We start from the raw sequence: 19,756 nt of genomic DNA on the forward strand, positions 1-19,756 counted from the left end.
AATAGATGACATATACTTTGATCAGCTTATCAAGAGCTATCGATTGCCGTCTAAAAAAAATTCTATCTATCTTAGTTCAAAAGTTGATATTTTTTGCCGTAGGCCAACTTTCTAACGTCACCACTTAGAAAGGAGCAAAGGATAGACTCCAATTTCTTTAGCAATGACAGAACTTTTAAAGTTTAATAGGTACATCTGATAACATTTCTCTACCTCAATCTCAAGTCCGAAAAAACAAATAATAAACCTAACCAAAATCACGGCAGCACTTTCGGACCCGTGGGAAAATGCCGCTTTTTTGCTTCTGTATATTTTTCTATTTATCACTCAAAGAAGATATATTGGCTGTGGGGCCGGGTAACTGCCGCATATATTTAACACTTATAGATTTTAGTCCATCTTCAATTTGAAAGTGGTGCCTGCCTGCTTGGCTGCTAGAACGGAGCTTTCCAAAATGTAATGCCATATTCATCAATCCGGCCTGAGATCCACATTTTCCGTGAAAACCACACAGGTTGGACCCTTACCAGTTTCCAGGAATAAGTCGAAATCGGCGGTATGGGAAAAAAGGGGACAAAACCAAAGTGTTGCTCTAGCAACACAATTAGGACTTTTTCCCAAGAGAGAGAATGAACAAAAACCTATTTGAATATTTCGGCCCTATATATAAGGGCCTCTCATGCATTTAATTATATTATGTAACAAATATTCCATGCACTTCCAGTTTAGAGATTCATATTACAAACAGGTAATGGGCCTTCCTATGGTAGCACCTCTTTCAGGCCTACTCGCAAAAATTTTAGTCGAGAATCTTAAAAATTGGGCCCTGGATTCATATTTTCTTAATCATGTGTTTTGGGGCGGTTTCATGGACGATGTAATTTCAATTTGGAATTATGGCGAAAGTGAACTTAAAGGTTTTTTAGAACATTTAAATACTCACGATAGAAAGCTGCAATTCACTCTAGAGACCGAAACAGATGGAGACTGAGTCCACACTTTCCGTAATAACCACACAGGTTAGACCCTTACCAGTTTCCAGGAATAAGTCGACATCGGCGGCACAGGAAAAAAAAGGGACAAAACCAAAGTGTTCCTCTCGCAACACAATGAGGACTATTTCCCAAGAGAGAGAACGAACAAAAACCTATTTGAATATTTTAGCCCTATATATAAGGGCCTCTCATGCATTTAATTATATTATGTAAAAAATATTTCATGCACTTCCAGTTTCGAGATTCATATTACAAACAGGTAATGGACCTTCCTATGGGAGCCCCTCTTTCGGGCCTACTCGCAAAAATTTTAGTCGAGAATCTTCAAAAACTGGGCCCTGGATTCGTATTTTCTTAATCATCTGTTTTGGGGACTTTTCATGGACGACGTAATTTCAGTTTGAAATTATGGCGAAAGTTAACTTAATGGTTTTTTAGAACATTTAAATACTTACGAAAGAAAGCTGCAATTCACTCTAGAGACCGAAACAGTTGGAAAAATACCTTTTTTAGATGTATTGATAACACGCAGTGTGAATAAACTTGATTTTACGGTTTACAGAAAACCTAAGCATAATAATAGATACCTTCACTTCAAATCTAACCATCCTCCACATGTTAAAAGAGGTGTGGTAATATTTCTTGTGGATAGAGTACTTAATATCTGTTCAGAGCCGTGTATTAAAAAATTAAATTGTATTACAGACATTCTTTTTGGCATCGGGTACCCAATTTCTCTCCCAAATGCTGTTATCAAACAGTTCGTGGTAACGAACTGTAGTAAGGAGCGACCCGGCTCAATAGTAAACGAAACTCTAAAAAACGGAATTTCGATACTAAAGGATATATCAAAAGAATCGGATTTTTATGCTGATTTTAAATATATAAGTTTCATCAAATTTAGTCTTTGTCATCAAAAGTTACGAGCCTGAGAAAATTTGCCTTATTTTGGAAAATAGGGGGTAACACCCCCTAAAAGTCATAAGATCTTAACGACAATTACACCATCGCATTCAGCGTATCAGAGAACCCTATACACAAAATTCCAAGGTCCAATCTACAAAAATGTGGAATTTCGTATTTTTTGCCAGAAGACAAATCACGGGTACGTGTTTATTTGTTTTTTTTTTGTTTTTTTTTTCCCAGGGGTCATCGTATCGACCAAGTGGTCCTAGAATGTTGCAAGAGGGCTCATTCTAACGGAAATGAAAAGTTCTAGTGCCCTTTTTAAGTGACCAAAAAAATTGGAGGGCACCTAGGCCCCCTCCCACGCTCATTTTTTCCCCAAAGTCAACAGATCAAAATTTTGAGATAGCCATTTTGTTCCGCATAGTCGAAAACCATAATAACTATGTCTTTGGGGATGACTTGCCCCCCACAGTCCCTGGGGAAGGGGCTGCAAGTTACAAACTTTGACCAATGTTTACATACAGTAATGGTTACTGGGAAGTGTACCGATGTTATCAGGGGGATTTTTTTGGTTTGGGTGTGGGGTTCAGGGGAGGGGGCTATATGGGAGGATCTTTCCTTGGAGGAGTATTTCATGGGGGAAGAGAAATTCAATGAAAAGGTCGCAGTACTTTCTAGCATTACTATAAAAAAAAACAATGAAAATATAAACATGAAAAAGTTTTTTCAATTGAAAGTAAGGAGAAGTATTAAAATTTAAAACGAACAGAGATTATTACGCACATGGAGGGTTCTAAAAATACTTTAGCATAAAGAGCGAGGTATTTAGGAGGAGATAAATACTTCGCTCTTTATGTTAAAATTTTTTTAAATAATTTCAACTATTTATTCTACGGCCTTTCTGATTCAGGGGTCATTCTTAAAGAATTGGGATAAAACGTAACGTAAGTTATGTAAGTTATGTACGTTTGTTACGTAAGTTAATTCTTAAGTTACGTTTTTTTTACTAATAAAAACGTTCGTTAAAAATTAAAAGATCTAGTTGCCTTTTTGAGTAACCGAATAATTGGAAGGCAACTAGACCTCCTTCCTCACCCCGTATTTCTCAAAATCGTCTGATCAAAACTAAGAGAAAGCCATTTAGCCAAAAAAAGAATTAATATGCAAATTTCATTTTAGTAATTTATGTACGGAGAGCCAAAATCAGACATGCATTAATTCAAAAACTTTCAGAAATTAAATAAAAAAAAACAAGTTTTTTTAAATGAAAGTAAGGAGCGACATTAAAACTTAAAACGAACAGAAATTACTCCGTATATGAAAGGGGCTTTTCCTCCTCGACACCCCGCTCCTTGCGCTAAAGTTTGATTCTTTCTCGCAACTCTACTTTTTAAAACAATAAAAAACTTTAGTGTAAGGAGCGGGGTGTCGAGGAGGAAAAGCCCCTTTCATATACGGAGTAATTTCTGTTCGTTTTAAGTTTTAATGTCGCTCCTTACTTTCATTTAAAAAAACTTGTTTTTTTTATTTAATTGCTCAAAGATTAAAGATGCATTCTTCTAACGCCTTAAATCTCAAACCAATAAACAATTCGAATAAACCCACAAGCACGATTTACATAGCTTATATTCTGAAAATTACTTTAAAACTGAAAAAAGTTTGTTTAAAAAATAATTTACGTGTTGTATTCACAAGTAATTTAAGTATAATGAATCTTCTCAATTCTGGTAAGGATAAAACATCAGTTACTCGTCTAAGAGGGTTGTATCAAATACCATGTAGTTGTGCTTGAAGCAATCAGCTTGAAGCAATCATATTTTTGAAAATCCAAACCATTATGTTCTATTTGACTAAACAATTCTAATTAGCAATGACCTAGGAATCAAACAAACTGTCCGAGAGGCAATCGAAATCAGACAGAACTTAAATAATAATGCATCCCTAAATAGAGACTTGGGTGAATACACACTCAACCCTGTGTACACAAAAGTAATTATAGAAAATACTCTAATTTAAAATAAGACAAAAATAGGAACGAATAAAAACAAGCCCAATCCCAAAAGAACTACAAGATTTGCTGCAGAGAAGGCAAATATAGCAATACGAAATTATTCGAATTTTTATTAGATATAGCTAGTGAAATGAATGAACCTTTTTAGCTTGTAAAATGTTAGCTTTTATCACACAGTCTTGATTGAACTTTTCGTTAAGAAGTAGTGATGCCTAGGTTATTTTAAAAAATGGATTTTTAACCGAGAACTTTTATTGTAAGTGTGCCATTGAATATTATTTTTTGCTTAAGACGGCCCTTAGATATAGGGCCAAAATATCCAAATAGGTGTTGTTCATTACTGTCTTTGGAAAAAAGTTCTCATTATTCTCTCTTCTGTATTTCTTTTATGGTAAGGCAGTGTGGTTTTCGTCATTATTTACGTCACGCTTATGGGAAGCATTTGACCAAAGATATTTTTCGTTTTATTAGCTTAGGGAAAAAACACGCGAACATTATTAATCAACAAACGCTTCTGGTATCTTGCAGAAGGAAGAAAATTATTCCTAAATCTTTAAGGTTTAAGGCATAAATTTCACTTAAACACTTTACGAGAGTCACAGTTCACACATAAATTACAGCTAAAAACGTTAAATCATATAATTAAGGACAAAAAACATAGAAGACGTGTAATTTCCTCAGAACGAAAATCACTTGTAAATTTTCTGTCCCAAAGTTTGTCAACTGATGATTTTTTGTAGATTGTTACGATGGAAAGGAATTTATCCCGCCATGATTTCCGTATGTCAAAAGAGAGACTCACTAATAAGTTTACAAGGTTGAAATATGAGTCTAAATGGTCAACCCAGTTTACAATCCTAAGATAAGTCCTGGACTTGCAATTGTAAATATATCATCTAAAAAGCTTAGCTATGTTGAAGAAAAAGTCCTAGAACAGGTGCCAAAATTTTCATTTGTACCGAAACAGGTTCAAGCTGTCGCAAACTTGGTAGCATCTTTAGAATCCCCTCTCCACAAATGTAGTGCTCTTGTTTCAAACTCGGATACAGTTAGATCTTGTTGGATTAACACTCTTTACAACACTTCTTTAAACTTTCCTAATTCTCGAAATAACGCAATGGAAAAATCATATGACCCAAAACTTTTGAACAATCTCCGTAATAATTCCTCAACAATAATCGCTGAAGCCGATAAAACGAACTCCTTAGTAATTATGAATTAGACTGATTATGATAGTAAATTTCAGTCACGTTTAAATGATACAAACCCTTTTGTTAAATCAACCCATGATTAGACTGATCAATTTGCTTTAAAAGTTATAAAAGAATTAAAAACTCTAAAAGGAAAAAACAGAATATCTCCACAGTTATACAATAAATTTCTCTTTCGTTGTGTTTTTTTCTCAAAGTCTTATGGATTACCAAAATTACACAAACAAGGCATCCCTCTAAGACCCATTCTATCTAGTACACCTGCCTCAACGTGCCTCAAACATTGGAAAATGGTTATGCACTGCATTTAAACCATTGCTTCACTCCCAAAAATCTTGTATAAAATTCGGTTGATCTTGCAGGAAAATTAAAACAGAGAGAAATTTCTAAAAATTCCATATTAAGCAGCTTTGACATAGATTCTATGTATACTACTATTGATGTTTCAAAATCTGAGCAATCATTACAAAATAAAATCGAAAACAATTATCATCAGCGATAGGTCAAGACATTGATCTCCTCGTGCATTTGGTTAAATTATGTAACAAATATTCCATGCAATTCCAGTTTCGATTACAAACAGATAGGGGCATTCCTATGGGAGCACTCTATCAGGCCCACTTGCAAATATTTTCGTCGAGCATCTTGAAAATTGGACACTGGATTCGTATTTTCTTGATCATGTGTTTTGGGGACGTCTCATGGACGACATAATTTCAGTTTGGAATTATGGCGAAAGTGAACTCAAAGGTTTTCTAGAACATTTAAATACTTACTATAGAAACCTGCAATTCACTCTAGAGACCGAAACAGATGGAAAAATACCTTTTCTCGATGTATTGATAATACCTAATGTGAATAAACTTGATTTTACGGTTTGAAAAAACCTAAGCATAATAATAGATACCTTCATTTCAAATCTAATCATCCTCCACAAGTTAAAAGAGGTGTGGTAATATCTCTTGTGGATAGAATACTTAATATCTGTTAAGAGCCGTATATTAAGAAAGAATAAAACTTTATTACAGACACGTTTTTTGGCAACGGGTACCCAATATCGCTATCAAAGATTATGTTTCAATATCTTAGCAGTTATTACAAAACAAACTGGAAAACAATTATCATCTAATCGAAGAGTCAGAGATAGGTCTAGACATTGATGTTTTCATGTATTTGATTAAATTATGTAACACATATTCCATGCACTTCCAGTTTTGAGATTCATATTACAAACAGGTAAGGGGGCTTCCTAAGGGGGCACCTCTTTTGGGCCTACTCACAAATAGTTTCGTCGAGAATCTTGAAAATTGGGCCCTGGGCTAGTGATTTATTAATCATGTGTTTGGGGACGTTTCATCAACAACATAATTTCAGTTTGGAATTATGGCAAAAGTTAATTTAAAGGTTTTATAGAACATTTAAATACTTACGATAGAAACCTGCAATTAACTCTAGAGACCGAAATAGATGGAAAAATACCTTTCTTAGATGTATTGACAATACGTAGTGTGAATAAACTTGATTTTACTGTTTTCAGAAAACCTACGCATAATAATAGATACCTTCACTTCAAATCTAATCATCCTTCACAGGTTAAAAGAGGTGTGGTAGTATCCCTTGTGGATAGAGAACTTAATATCCGTTCGGAGCCGTATATTAAAAAGAATTAAATTTTATTACAGACATACTTTTGGGCAATGGGTACCCAATTTCTCTCATAAATACTGTTATTGCTCAAAGATTAAAGATCCATTTTTCTAAAGCCTTAAATCCCACACCAGTAATCGATTCGAATATAGATTTGAGGCAATCGAAATCAAACGAAATTTAAATCATTATACATCCCTAAATAGAGACTTATACAAACTCAACCATATGAACACAAAATTAATTATAGAAAACAATCTAATTCAAAATAAAACAAATATAGGAACGAATAAAAACAAGCCCAAAGAACAAGATTAGCTGCAGAGGAGGAAAATATCAAACAGTTCCTGGTAACGAACTGAAGTAGAAGTTTCAAGTTCTTATCTATAAAAATGTGGAACTTCGTGTTTTTTGCCTGAAGACTGATCACGGGTACGTGTTTATTTGTTTGTTTGTTTTTTTTCCCAGGAGTAATCGTATCGACCAAGTGGTCCTACAATGTCGCGAGAGGACTCATTCTAACGGAAATTAAAAGTTCTAGTGGCCTTTTTAACTGAGAAAAATATTGGAGGGCACTTAGGTCCCCTCCCACGCTCATTTTTTCCCAAAGTCAACAGCTCAAAATTTTGAGATCGAAAAACATAATAACTATGTCTTTTGGGCTGACTTACTCCCCCGTAGTCCCCAAGGGAGGGGCTGCAATTTACAAACTTTGACCAGTGTTTACATACAGTAATGATTATTTGGAAGTGTACACATCTTTTCAGGATGATTTTTTGGTTGGGGAGGGGGGGGGCTGAGGGGAGGGGGAAATGTGGGAGGATCTTCCCTTGGAGGAATTTGTCACGGGAGAAAGAGAAATTCTATGAAGGGGGAGCAGGATTTTATAGCATTATTAAAAAAAACAATGAAAAAATAAATATGAAATAGTTTCTTCAACTGAAAGTAAGGACCAGCATTAAAACTTAAAACGAACACAGATTATTACGCCTATGGGGGTCCATCTCTTTTTAATAGCTCACTCTTTACGCTAAAGTATTTTTAGTAATTTTAACTATTTATTCTACAGCCTTTGTGATTCAGGGGTCAATCTTAAAGAATTGGGACAAAATTAAAGCTTTAGTGTAGAGAGTGAGGTATTAATAAGGGGTAAACCCACTCATATACATAATAAATAACTTTGATGATGAACATTGTATATGTGTTCGAAATATCCAGTTAAACTTTATATCTGTTCACTGTCAATAAAAAGGTTTCATCCCTATTTTGTACTGTTTTACTTTTATACATAAAAATATACGAATATAGAAGTTCGTTACGTAAGTTAATTTGTAAGTTATGTATATTTTTTACTAATAAAAACGTTCGTTAAAAATTAAAAATTCTAGTTGCCTTTTTAAGTAACCGAAAAATTGGTGGGCAACTAGGCCTCCTCTCCCGCCCTTTTTTTCAAAATCATCCGATCAAAACTAAGAAAAAAACATTTAGCAACAAAAATTAATCCGCATATTTCGTTTTAATTATTCATTTGCGGAGAGCCAAATTAAAAACATGCATTTATTCAACAACGTTCAGAAATTGAATAAAAAACAAGTTTTTTTTAACTGAAAGTTATGAGCGACATTATAACTTAAAACGAACAGAAGTGACTCCGCGTATGAAAATGCTGTTCCTCCCTCAACGTACCGCTCTTTACGCCAAAGTTTTACTCTGTCTCTCAATTCTACTTTATTAAACGGTAAATAACTTTAGCGTAAAGAGCGGGACGTTGAGGGAGGAACAGCCCCTTTCATACACGGAGTAATTTCTGTTCGTTTTGAGTTTTAATGTCGCTCCTTACTTTCAGTTACAAAAACTTTTTTTTTTATTTAATCGCAATAAGAAATTATTCCAATTTTTAATAAATGCAGTTAGTGAAATGAATGAACCTTTTTAGCTTGTAAAATGCTAGCTTTTGTTACACAGTCTTAGCTGAGCTTTTTGTTACGAAGTAATGCTGCCTAGGCTATTTTAAAAAATGGATTTTTAACCGAGAACTTTTATTGTAAGTGTGTTATTGTTAATTATTCTCTTTGTTGAAGACGGCCTTTCCAACAGTTCGTGGTAACGAACTGTAGTAAGGAGCGACCCGGCTCAATAGTAAACGAGACTCTAAAAAACTGAATTTTGATCCTAAAATATACATCAAAAGAATCAATTTTTCATGCTGATTTTAAATATATAAGTTTCATCAGATTTAGTCTTTGTCATCAAAAGTTACGAGCCTGAAAAAATTTGCCTTATTTTAGAAAATAGGGAGAAAACCCCTAAAAGTCATAGAATCTTAACGAAAATCACACCATCGCATTCGGCGTATCAGAGAACCCTATAGCAAAGTTTTCAAGCTCCTATCTACAAAAATGTGGAATTTCATATTTTTTGCCATAAGACAAATCACGGGTGCGTGTTTATTTGTTTGTTTTTGTTTTTTTTTCCCAGGGGTCATCGTATCGACCAAGTGGTCCAAAAATGTCACAAGAGGGCTTATTCTAACGGAAATGAAAAGTTCTAGTGCCCTTTTTAAGTGACCTAAAAATTGTAGCGCATCTAGGCCCCCTCCCACGCTCATTTTTTCTCCAAAGTCAACCGATCAAAATTTTGAGATAGTTATTTTGTTCCACATAGTGCAAAACCATTATAACTATGTCTTTGGGAATGACTTACTCCCCCAGAGTCCCTAGGGAAGGGGCTACAAGTTACAAACTTCGACCAGTGTTTGCATATATTAATGGTTATTGGGAAGTGTACAGTCGTTTTCAGGTGATTTTTTTTTGTTTTGGGGGTGGGGTTGAGGAGAGGGGGCTATGTGGGAGGATCTTTGCTTGGAGAAATATGTCATGGGGGAACAGAAATTCAATGAAAAGGGCGCAGGATTTTCTAAAATTACTATAAGAAAACAATGAAAAGATAAACATGGAAAAGTTTTTTCAATGGAAAGTAAAGAGTAGCATTAAAACTTAAAATGAACAGAGATTATTACGCATATGAGGGTTTTAAAAATACTTTAGCATAAAGAGCGAGGTATTTAGGAGGAGATAGATACCTCGCTCTTCATGTTAAAGTATTTTTAGTAATGTCAACTATTTATTCTACGGCCTTTCTGATTCAGGGGTCATTCTTAAAGAATTGGGACAAAACTTACGATTTAGTGCAAAGAACGAGGTATTAACGAGGATACAAACCCCCTCATATACATAATAAAAATTAAATAATATAAAAGTTTTTTTCGTAAGTTAATTCTTAAGTTTCGTATATTTTTTACTAATAAAAAAATTCGTTAAAAATTAAAATTTATAGTTGCCTTTTTATGTAACCGAAAAATTGCATGGCAACTAAGCCTCCCTCCCCATCCCTTATTGCTCAAAAGCGACTGATCAAAAATAAGAGAAAGCCATTTAGCCAAAAAAGGAATTAATATGCAAATTTCATTTTAATAATTTATGCGTGGAGAGCCAAAATCAAACATGTATTAATTCAAAAACGTTCAGAAATTACATAAAAAAAAAACTAGTTGTTTTAACTGAAAGTAAGGAGCGACACTAAAACTTAAAACGAACAGAAATTACTCCGTATATAAAATGGGTTGTCCCCTCCGCAATCCCTCGCTCTTTACGCTCTTTGCCACAATTCTGATTTTTAAAACAATTAAAAGCTTTAGCGTAAAGAGCGAGGGATTGCGGAGGGGACAACCCATTTCATATACGGAGTAATTTCTCTTCGTTTTAAGTTTTAGTGTCGCTCCTTACTTTTAGTTAAAAACCTAGTTTTTTTTATGTAATAGATGTAGGGCCGGAATATTCAAATAGATTTTGTTCGTTCACCGTCTTGAGAAAAAAGTCTTCATTGTTCTCTCTTCTGTATTTCTATTATGGAAAGGCAGTATGGTCTTCGTCATTATAAAAGATAAGAGCGAAATACAAATGCTCTCTAGATCGTTTAGATTTTAAATTGTTGTCATTCTGAAACTATTTGCGGATAAGATTTGGTGAAGATACGAATAAAAGAAAATTAGAGAATTATTAGGGTTTGGTTTCTGGCGTGGCAGACTAACTTGTAAGACACTTATTTTAAATTTCAATAAGAGACGATTTTGATTAAAAACTATTAGCTCAGCGAATAGTGTAGCGTCTGGCAATTTTAGCAAGGCATTATGGGTCAAGACAAGACCTTTTGAATCATAACACAGTTATTTTTTATGAAAACTGAAATCCATTCTTCTTGAGAAAAATTAAGTGAGTATTATTGCTCCTACATTGGCTAGTGAAATAAATATAGATATTGCTAATTGCCTTACAGGAGGATAAAAAACATTCATTTTATGTTATGTTTCATTCTTAGATCGTAATTAATTTAATGTTCCAATATACAAAAATACATAATAATATAAAATAAAAATAAAAACTTTCATTTAAAAGTGAAAATATGAATATGACTCACCCCCTGCTTTTCTCTTTCTTCTAATCCTTGAAACAGAAAATTTAGCCACCAGTTTCACACAAATATTGAGATTTAAGCTGTGAATTTTATTAATTTGGTATTTGAGTGACTTGAGAAAAGACAAAACGTCATCTTCTTAGAATTCTTGATATGAAATGCTTCAATTTTCGCCACGTTCTATCAACTTTCCACTTACCATTTTTTTTTAGCAATTTTACACTAGGGATGAGGGATTTCCAAAGAAAAATTGAGACGGAACATAATTTTCGACATGATTTAGAAAATGATCAGAAAATAAAGTCTTTTCAAATGAAAGTATTCTCAGAATATCTTATCAGGTAGAACCGTCCGCAAGTAATTTTTCCGGGGGATTTTTAGCAGGGATGGAATTGTCTTGGGGGTTTATCAAGCTGCTTGTGTGGTGGTATGTTATTGCTGGGGAGCTTTACTTTGGGAATTTTATGTGGGGAGAAGGAAGCCTACCTATGGAGAAAATCTTCCGCTTTCTTATAAAGGGAAGGATGATTTCCAAGTACTATTTCGATAGCAGCTAGGAATTAAATAAATAAATAATAAATTCAACTGGAAGTAAGGAGCAATATTCAAACTTAAATAGAACGCAAATTATCTACCTCAATATCTCACTAATTACGCTAATGTTTGACTTTTTCTCCTGAGTTTTTAAGATCAAATCCTGAAACGTGAGGGCTGTTCAATTAGTATATGAAGGATTTTTTAAAGTTACTAGAAATCCTTAGCGTGAAGTGCAAGGGATGAAGGTGGGGGAAACCCTTAACATTTAGATAACTTCGAAGACCAAACTGCCTTTCCATGACGAAAATGTAAAAGTTCAAATGATTGATAAAACTTTTTAATTGACAGTGAAACAAATGTAAAATTTTTAACTGGATATTTTGGATATATTTACAGTATCCATAATCAGCAGAAAAATTAAAAGACATTAACAAAAACTAACAAAATGAATACCCAATAAATTACTTTATTGGGTATTCATTTGGATGTTCTTCTTTTAAGAAATGAAAATAGTTTGGATTTTAAAATTTACAGAAAACCTACCAACAATATTAGATTTTTGTTGTTCTTCTCCGGTCACGCTCACCAAGTAAAAATTGGTTTAATCATATTCTTAAAAGACCACCTTTTTAGAATTTATTCTCAAGAATTCGTTGAGGAGGAATTATTTTTGTTAAAAGAAACTTTAATAAGTAACCATTACCTATGTTGGTTAATTGACCAAACTTTTTCAAAAAGAAAGAAAAAACTTCGAAAGTTTACAGAAAACAAAAGATTTTTTTCTTCTTTACCATATGTTCAAGGGTTGAGTGAAAAAATTAAAATGATTTAACAAAATTAATACTTAAATGGTTTAAAGGTAGCTTTTAGAGGTAGCAATACTAGGCTGTTTTTTTTAAATTCTGGAAAGGATCCCCCGTAGAACAAAAGATTGGGATTAATAAAATCCCATGTATTTGTGGAAGCTCTTATGAGGGACGTACTAACCAGAATTTGAATATGATATTGCTAAAACTTCATAATTCTATTTCATTGTCCTTAAAGCAAAATTCCAAACCTGAAGACTTTGCATCGGATCTATCGGAACGTATTTTTATTTATTCTAATCATTTTATTTTATTTGAGAATGTTTCTTTGATTTCTAAGGACCAAGGTTGAAAGTAAATTTTCAGGGAAACCATTGAAATTAAAAAAAATTATTCAAGAATAATTACATAAACAGAGATAGAGGTGAATTTGGATTGAATTCAATTTATGATAATTTACAGAGGTTAAATAAAGTAAATCTCATTTCACCTAAGAGCTTTGACCTCTGTCCACCTGATAATTCAAATAAATCTACTGAACTGGAACCGAAAAGGTCAAGGAGATTTGCTTCCGTTGTTGCATGAAAAAAATTATTAATAAACTATATGTAATTAGTTTATTGGGTATAAATTTTGTTAGTTTTTATTAATGTCTTTCAGTTTTACTACTGATGATAGACACTGTTGTGTCCAAATATTCAGTTAAAAGTTTTATATTTGTTTCACTGTCAATTAATAGGTTTCAACCCTATTTCGAACTGTTATATTTTCATCATGGAAAAGCAGTGTGGTCTTTGAAGTTACCTACGTCGAGTATTTCGAGATAATGTTAGCAAGGAGATGTAAAAATATATTAACACCCATAAGAGACATGCAAATGTTGTAAATCAACAAGATTTTCTTCATCAATGTAAGAAGAAAGTCTTTTGCCACCCTCAATAAAATTTAATCTACATTTAGGCACTTTTAAAGGAAGAAAGTTGGAACGAGTCTTGAAAAACTTTAAAAGTCTTGAAATTTCTTTGAATCATCTGATTAAATATAAAAGGAGAAAAAGAGCTTTATTAGTGAAAGATAAACTTTTCCTGGAAAATGTTTTATAAAAAAAGGTGAGTGCAAGTAATAATTGTTTTATTCAAAAAACAGCAAGAGATCACTTCAATCATGACTTTCACCTTTCTAGAGAAAGATTACTTAAAAAGTTTTCAAAATTATCTGAAAGTAAAGCCATGATACCTTCGTGAACTCTTGGAGCAGGTGTAGTTAATTTTTCATCAAGCACCTTAACATTACAATAAAAGTTCGCATTGGAAAAAGGTCCAAAAAACTAATAAAGTCCCAGTAGAGGAAATTATCTCATCAATAAAACATCTTTACATAGAAATCCCATCCTAATCAAAGCTATTAGCCTAGTAAGAGCTTCTACAGATAAAACCCTGTGAAAGTTTGCTTTAACACTTGAAACGCCAAACAATTCTATCAAAGACATAATGATTTACAGCAATTTAAAAAGGAATGACTCTATTATTATTACAAAAGCAGACGAGGGTAACACTTTAGTGGCAATAGATACCAAGGACTACGATTCAAAATTAAACGTTTTACTGAAAGATGAAGAAATGTACAAAAAACTTTCGTTTGACCCGACAGACTCGTCCACAAGTTTAAGAACAAGTTAAAGAGTTTGAAGAAAGAAGGGAAGATTACACATCAACGTTAATACAAATGGTTACTAAGAAGTTCTTTGTGCCCTAAATTATGTGGACCTCCAAAGATACATAAGCCAAATCTACCATTACGACCAATTGTTTCAAGTACAAAGTCACCAACAAGTGCTCTTAGCAAGTGGTTAGTGTCATAATGTAAACCACTGATGTCGACACAAATTGCTTACATTTACAATTCGTCAGAGCTTTTGAAAAAACTATAAGAAGTGGATATTCTTTCAAATCCTATAATCTCAAGAAATGACATAGTATCAATGTATACGAATATTGACGTAAAAGGCACAGAAATCCTTCTTGAAAGAAAGATAATAAGAAATTTGGACCTAATTATTTGTAAAACAGTTTTGGAAGTCGGTTAAATTACGAATTTAGTTAGGTTGTGCTATGAATTCTCTTATTTTTTTTCATTTCAGTGGGTTTTTTTTGAACAAGTAAATGGTTTACCCGTGGGGTTCTCTTTAAGTCCTCTATTAGCAAATTGTTTTGTATAAAATATTGAGACAATAGCGTTAGATTCATATCTTTTTAAACACAAATTTTGGGGGAGATATGGATGACATAATTTCAGTATGAAATTATGTTGAGGTTGAATTAAAAGGTTTTTTAAAACATCTTAATTTTTGGGGAGGTGATTTAAAATTTACAATAGAACTAAAAGAGGATATGATACTTCCTTTTCAGGATGTTCTTCTTTTAAAAAATGAAAATAATCTGGATTTTAAAATTTACAGAAAACCTACTAACAATAACAGATGTTTGTCGGTCTTCTCCGGTCATGATCACCAAGTAAAAATTGGTTTGATCCTATCCTTAAATAAACGCATTTTTAGAATTTGCTCTCCAGAATTTTTTGAGGAGGGGTTATTGTTGTTAAAAGAAATTTCAATAAGTAACTATTACCCAGGCTGGTTAATTGACCAGACTTTTTTGAAAAGAAGAAAAAAATTCTAGAATTTTCTAATGATATCCTTGAAATAACAGAACAGAAAGATGTTTTTTATTCTTTACCATATGTTTCGGGACTTAGTGAAAAACTTACAACAATTTTACAAAATAAAGGTTTAAAGGTAGCTTTAAGAGGTAGTAATACTTCGGCTAGTTTTTTAAATTCTGGAAAGGATGGAACTTCCGTAGAGCAACAAAGTGGGGCTTATAAAACCCTATGCACTTGTGGAAGGTCTTGTGTGGGACGTACAAACCATAATTTGAAAATTAGATTAGTAAAACATAATAACTCTATCTCACCATCCTTAAAACAAAATTCCAAACCTGAAAATTTCATGTTGGCTCTATCGGAACATGTTTTTAATTATCCAAATCAGTTTATTTTCTTTGAGAATGTTTCTTTGATTTCTAGGGACAAACGTTCAAAGCAAATTTTCAGGGAAACAATCGGAATTAAAATAAAATTTATTCAAGAATAATACTATAAACAGAGATAAAGGTGAATTTGGATTGAATTCAATTTGTGAGTTCAAAACAGTTTATTTTCTTTGAGAATGTTTCTTTGACTTCTAGGGACCAACGTTCTAAGCAAATTTTCAGGGAAACAATCGGAATTAAAATAAAATTTATTCAAGAATAATACTATAAGCAAAGATACAGGTGAATTTGGATTGAATTCAATTTATGATAATATACTGAGGTCGAACAAAATAAATCTCACTTCACCTTAGAGCTTTGACCTCTGTCAGCCTGATTAAATAAAAAAAAACTATTTTTTTTATAACTTATTGTAAGGAACGACATTAAAACTTAAAACGAAGAGAAATTACTCCGTATATGAAATGAGTTTTCCCCTCCGCAATCCTTCGCTCTTTAAGACTAAAGTTTTTAATTGTTCTAAAAATTAGATTCGTGGCAAAGAGTCAAACTTTAGCGTAAAGAGCGAGGGATTGCGGGGGGGAAAACCCATTTCATATACGGAGTAATTTCTGTTCTTTTTAAGTTTTAATGTCGCTCATTACTTTCAGTTAAAAAAACTAGTTTTTTTCAATTTAATTTCTGAATGTTTTTGAATTAATGCATGTTTGATTTTGGCTCTCCGCACATAAAATATTAAAATGAAATTTGCATACTAATTCTTTTTTTTTAACTAAATGGCCTTCTCTTAATTTTGATCGGACGATTTTGAGAAATAAGGGGTGGGGAAGGAGGCGTAGTTGCCTTCCAATCTTTTGGTTACTTAAAAAAGTAACTAGAACTTTTAATTTTTAACTAACGTTTTTATTAGTAAAAAAATATACGTAACTTAAGAATTAACTTACGTAACAAACTTTTAAATTCTTATATTTTTATAATGTATATGAGGGGGTTTGTCCCCTCGTTAATGCCTCGCTGTTTATACTAAATCTTAAGTTTTGTCCCAATTCTTTAAGAATGACCCCTGAATCAGAAAGGCCGTAGAAGTAGTTGAAATTACTAAAAATACTTTAGCATAAAGACCGATGTATTTATCTCCTCCTAAATACCTTGCTCTTTATGCTAAAGTATTTTTAGAACCCCTCATATGCGTAATAATCTCTGTTCGTTTTAAGTTTTAATGCTTCTTCTTACTTTCAACTGAAAAAACTTTTTCAAGTCTATATTTTCATTGTTTTTTTTAATATTAATGCTAGAATATCCTGCGCCCTTTTCATTGAATTTCTCTTTCCCCATGAAATATTCCTCCAAGGAAAGATCCTCCCATATAGCCCCCTCCCCTGAGCCCCACACCCAAACCAAAAAAATCCCCCTGAAAACGTCGGTACACTTCCCAATAACCATTACTGTATGTAAACATTTGTCAAAGTTTTTAACTTCCAGTGCCTCCCCAAGGGACTTTGGTGGGGGGGGGGGGGGGTAATTCATCCCCAAAGACATAGTTATAATGGTTTTTGACTATGCGGAACAAAATGGCTATCTCAAAATTTTGATCCATTGACTTTGGGAAAAAATGAGCGTGGGAGGGGGCCTAGGTGCCCTCCATTTTTTTGGTCACTTAAAAGGGGCACTAGAACTTTCCATTTGCATTAGAATGAGCCCTCTTGCAACACTTTAGGACCACTTGGTCGATACGATGACTCCTGGGAAAAAAACCAAACAAACAAACAAATAAACACGCACCCGTGATTTGTCTTCTGGCAAAAAATACGAAATCCCACATTATTGTAGATTGGACCTTGAAATTTTTGCTATAGGGTTTTCTGATACGCTGAATACGATGGTGTGATTTTCGTTAAGATTCTATAACTTTTAGGGGGTGTTTCCCCCTATTTTCCAAAATAAGGTAAATTTTCTCAGGCTCGTCACGTTTGATGACAAAGACTAAGTTTGATGAAACTTATATATTTAAAATCAGCATGAAAATCTGATTCTTTTTATGTATCTTTTAGCATCAAAATTCTGATTTTTAGAGTTTCCTTTACTATTGAGCCAGGTCACTCCTTACTACAGTTCGTTACCACGAACTGTTTGATACTTCAGATAAATCTAAGGAACCGAAACCGGAAAGGCCTAAGAGATTTGCTTCCGCTGTTGCATTGAAAAAAATATGAACAATAAACTATATATAAATAGTTTATTGGGTATAAATTTTGTTTGTTTTTATTGATATCTTTTAGTGTTACTGCTGATGATGGACACTGTATATGTGTTTGAAATATCCAGTTAAAAAATTTTATATTTGTTTCACTGTCAATTAAAAGGTTTTATCCCTATTTTGAACTGTTATATGCCCCTACCATTAGAAATTAATCCTCTTCGTTTTAAGTTTTAATGTTACTTCTTGCTTCCAGTTGAAGAACCTTTTTTGGCTATTTGTTTTTTGGGTGAACAATGTGAGTTATGCTAGGTTAGCTAGGTAAAATTTAGGCAGATGATAGGCAAAGTGACTCTAAGCTAGTAGATCTACTGATGAAAAAAATCTACCTCTTTTTAAAATCTAAACTTCATGAAAAGATGTGCATATAGCAGTTCAGGAAACTTTAATTTTCACAAGTTATAATTTCTAAGACTTTGGAGTTCCATACTTTCAAAACCTTCCTTGCCTTCATGTCATAGCTTCCAGGTTTTCAAGACACTTGGTAATTCCAGGAACTCCATAATTCTCAGACTTTAAAACTACACACTTTGTCAAGTTAAAGCTTTGTCCTAGCAAGAAATTCAGTATTTTTTTTACAGTTTAAGGTGCTACAAAATTCGGTAATAACATAGCGTGTTCCATAGCATATACCCTATGATATATATAAATTACGCATAAGCAATACCATCGTATTATTACTTAGTTTAAAGTTAAGGGGTGGCACATCAACAATTCCAATTGGATCATAAAATGCTGGCGTGAGTTCAATTCCTTCTTCCTGAAGCGGTAGCTTCAATTTAGTAAGGAAAAAAACAAGGGCCTATTGTAGCCAATGATTAGAAGACGCGTTTAAAAAATCAAAATGGCAAGTGAGAGCTGATTTTATCTAATTCATTGATGGTAACCATTATCTAAATTAGTCTTAATGGTCAAACATTATTTTGAAAACAAATCTACGGGGCTTTTGGAAAATACCGCAAACCCCTTAAAAATGACTTTGGGCCGAAACAAATTTCACTCTTTGAGTCGCCAGGGTCAAAAACCTTGTACAGGAAACAAAGTTCCATGGCTTGAACAACAAGAACAATCATTTTTTTTGTATGGGGTGGCTCTGACGTGTCCCCTTTTTTTCTTTTTCTTTTTTGTGACTACTAGCGAGGCACAAGGAAATCATGGAGAGCTAATGAAGCAGTCATTTTAATAGAAATTACCACATCTACGTGCTTTTTGTCATTAAAAAAACACAATATATAAAATAAAATACAGTTTTGACAAAAACGTCCTTGCAACCGAAAATGTCATTGCAGTAAAGCTATATGATGACGATAGTTTCAATTGGAGTTCGTTCTTTAATGCATCAGCCAAAAGAGAACCCTTTTCGAAAGATTAAGCATATACTGTATTGAGTAGATTGCCATCTTTTTTTTTTTTTTAATGTAATTCCTCACAAAAGCATTACTTTTCTAGGAGTTTTATCCTCCTGTAAGGTGATTCGCAATATTTATATTTATTTACTAGTTTTTTTTTATGGAGTTACGATCAAGCAGTCCTTCATTCAATTCAAGCAGTCCTTCATTCAAATCCTTCGAAATGCGTACAAACAAAAAACCAAAATATTGCACAGGAAGCGCATGTGAAAGTGGTTAATAGTTGTCTCACACCAAGCTATAATTATTCAAAGGCTTTTAACGTTTCTGTGCTAAACAACGGAATACATCTTGCATCTTTGCTTGTTAAAAATGACAGTTAAATCAACTATCTACTTTGTTCTTTTTGTATTAATAGAAGTTGCAAAATAGATTTTCAAATTTTGCTCCATTAGAAACCCAATTGGAACTCTCACGAGGCTATTTGATATATTTTGAATACAATCTTTGC

Source organism: Artemia franciscana, chromosome 8 (genome assembly GCF_032884065.1).
Source record: "Artemia franciscana chromosome 8, ASM3288406v1, whole genome shotgun sequence".
In the NCBI taxonomy this organism is placed as follows: Eukaryota; Metazoa; Arthropoda; class Branchiopoda; order Anostraca; family Artemiidae; genus Artemia; species Artemia franciscana.